This window comes from Rhyacophila brunnea, unplaced genomic scaffold, assembly GCF_057557595.1.
Source record: "Rhyacophila brunnea isolate RB1 unplaced genomic scaffold, BYU_Rbru_1.0 scaffold_6, whole genome shotgun sequence".
NCBI classification, from domain to species: domain Eukaryota; kingdom Metazoa; phylum Arthropoda; class Insecta; order Trichoptera; family Rhyacophilidae; genus Rhyacophila; species Rhyacophila brunnea.
Window position 1 is genome coordinate 41,310,890 of NW_028233276.1, and position 3,452 is coordinate 41,314,341.

A 3,452-nucleotide genomic window follows, 5' to 3' on the forward strand; every position below is an offset into this window, starting at 1 on the left:
TACAATGTTTAAGACTTTCACAGTTGTTTGTTATCGTAATAGATTTTTGAGTTTCCACAACGTGTTCTACCTCCTTCTTTCATAGTCATTTCGGGATGGTTTCAGAATAAGAAAAAGATTGCAGAATTTAAGAGTTTATTTTTATATTACTGAATATAATATTAAATATTTTATTATAATAAAAATAAGAAGTTTACAAGAATGTTTTCATGTACCTAAATCAAGATTATCTAAAATTTTGATTAAATCATAATAACGCATTATAACAAAACTTTTAAACAAACAACCGTGACTTTTACAGTGTACATAAGCCAACAAAATAAAAATCATCACACAACTCATCATTTTTTTAATTTTCGTCATATTATAATCTAAAATGTAAAAAAAAAATATTAAAACAAGGGTGTTAAAAAATGTGTAAAAAAAATCATTAAAGGCACTTAGGAAAAATGTATTGCATTGCAAGACTCTTTTCCAAATTTCTTTCCTTTAAATTATCATTAACGCTCCCCATTAAAGTACCGTTGACACCATATCGCGATAAAACAAACACACGAAGCAAAAAATCGTTGTAATTATATTAAATGAAAATAGTATTACAATTTACACAATTATCACATAGAGATATTTCCCTATAAATGCATCAATGATTCCATTCTTCCGCGCGTAATGAATTTACGTTAAGCATGCAATAAACAATAAAAGAAGCCTTGACAATCAAATAGAATCTCTTAAATCGTGAGTTTTTCTCTAGCTTCTGTGAAATAATAGTTAGTTAATACTTATTGAAAAAGAACAAGGCCATGTTTTTTCGCTTCTTTTTCCAAAGCAAGTTACCGTTCCGAACATGCAATTGATTAACTTTCATTTTCCATTTGAGTCAATAACTTAGAACTGGCGTTAGCTAGTGATCTTGGTGACGGCAACCCGCGAACAAAAATCGGTTTACCACTTAACGCAATACTCTCTAAATTATTATATCATACAGTCAATACAGTTTATACCAAGGCCTGAACAATAACAAACCGTAAGTGCGAGTGAGTAAGCATTCGGCACGCTTATATATTATTATATCCGCTCTATGAGTTAGAGTAAGATAAAATTTCTACGGTCAAATTTAAAAAATTGAAAACGTCGACGGAAAAAATAGATTTGGCTGATTACATGCATTTGAAAACTGCGAGCACGTGTTGCTAAAATATATTGTTTTTGTGTTAAATATAAAGTTAGTGGTAATTTTATTATTTTTAGTTATTTTAATAGAACATTTATTATGGTTAATTATGTTATATTTAAATTCAGTAGTCGTACTGAGAAGCATCACGATGGTATAACGTTTCATGGTTAAGTTGTTATTAATAAAATCGTTGTTCGTTATACGCTAGAAACACAACATTATTTTGCCTAAAAATAGGCCCTCTATATATCTCATTACCACAGAAAAGAAAAATAAAGTGTCGAATATGTCGATATGACGTCATCGTTATTCATAAACACACGTTGCCAAATGGAGCTCCGCAGATTGGTCGAATGCGACTTTTTAATATGAAAAAAAAAACATTTACAATCGACAGATTGCATGCTTCTCTATTATATATATTTTTAAGCTGGAATAAATATCCATTGAATATTTTTTTAGTGCAAGCATAGAGTATTTAAATTTTCTTCCATTTTGTATTTATTTTTGATAACATTTTAAATATTTAATTATAATTCACAGAAATACATCGTTCCTTAAAAATAATTAGATTATTTTTATAAATAATATTTCGAATTATTTTCAATACCTATTATAAATCTATCCAATAAAAAGGGTACAAACCATAATTATTACCTATTTAATAAGGGACCATGTATAAAAAACAAAGTTTGAATATTTTAAGTTTTTGTGAAAACGTGCAAGACACATTAGATAACTACTTACTAACCATTTATACATTCAAATAGTATTTATTAAAGTTAGGTAATTTTAAGTATATTCGTTTTCCGTATGCATTTACCTTTGGTGAGTGTGTATAGGGCATGAAGATGCCAAAAGGCAAAACCCGGGCTGCAATATACGACTAAAATAGAATAATGCAACAGTTAAATCAATTAGAATTATAATTATACTGTCATCATAATAAATATGTAATTTAAAATTTATTAGCAACCGATTAAAAGAAAAATAATCTAGAAATGAAAAAAATATAAACAAGATTTCCATAATATAATATAAAAGTATTGTCTAATAGAATAACCCAAAATGTATAGTATCATTCATAAGGCAATAAGGGGTTTAGGTACTTTCGTTGAAAGATATAGCTAACACTCATGTTAGATAGGTGATACTATTTTTTAATTCATTTAATAACTTATCACCGGGAATTAATACGATAATAATTATAAATACTGCCAAATATTATTATGTAAAAAAAATAGTAGGTACGCCCTTCCTTTATAATATTATTATGCCTCCGATTAACTATGTAGGTATGGTTACTATACATGACGTGCACGCTTTAAATGGTAAAACGTAGTTTGTTCCATTGCAATGGACAAACACGTGGTAGTTTGTCGGTATGTTGGCGTATGTTTTCCCTTTCAATGGTCACGCTTGACGCTTGCTACACTTTGTATGGTTATAAAGAGAATTGTTATTACATATTATATTATTAAAAATTGCAGACAAATTTTGAATCTTGCATCTTAAACTACTATCAGGAGGTCGATACCTACTCCCAAGTATTTAATTCACTTCCATAATACTATTCATTGTATGGAACAGAATAAGATGTGTTATGTTTATATCGTGTTATAATATAGGTACCAAAATTACTTACATTTTTATGTAAAGTTATTATTGTTAGTTGTCTATTAATTGGTCGTGTATTTTTATGGGTACCTTGCATTTACTATCGAGGATTTTTAAAGACTTTGGCATGCAAACTACTCTACTTGATGCTAGTCAAATGAAAATTGAGCGGGCTAAGAAAGATGCATTATTTAAGAGGTTACCTTTTGTAATTGTTCAACTACTAAGTTTAAGTTTAGATAGCTGGATACATAATTGATTAACAGACATAACTGTTTGTATGGTTGTTTCATTGTATGCACTTGTATACTGTGTTACATTTTGAGGATGTATATGTATATCCGACCATGTCTGATCCTAATAGGATCATATGGGCCTCCACAGAGTGAAGGTTTGTATTAACAGATTTCGTTTTTTTACGAGAAATGGATGTCAGCCACTTGCTCAACCTATTAGGTCCATATTTTGGCTCATACACAAATTGAAAAACAATATGTGAACTTGCCAGACCCATAATTTGAACCAGGGACCCATGACGCTAAAGAACAACGCTTAAGCCGCGCGGCCACCGTGGGTTAAATATTTAGATGATATTAATATAGTTATCTATATGAATTTAGTATTTAATAGTTTTACGTCATTTTCGGTCAAATATAAT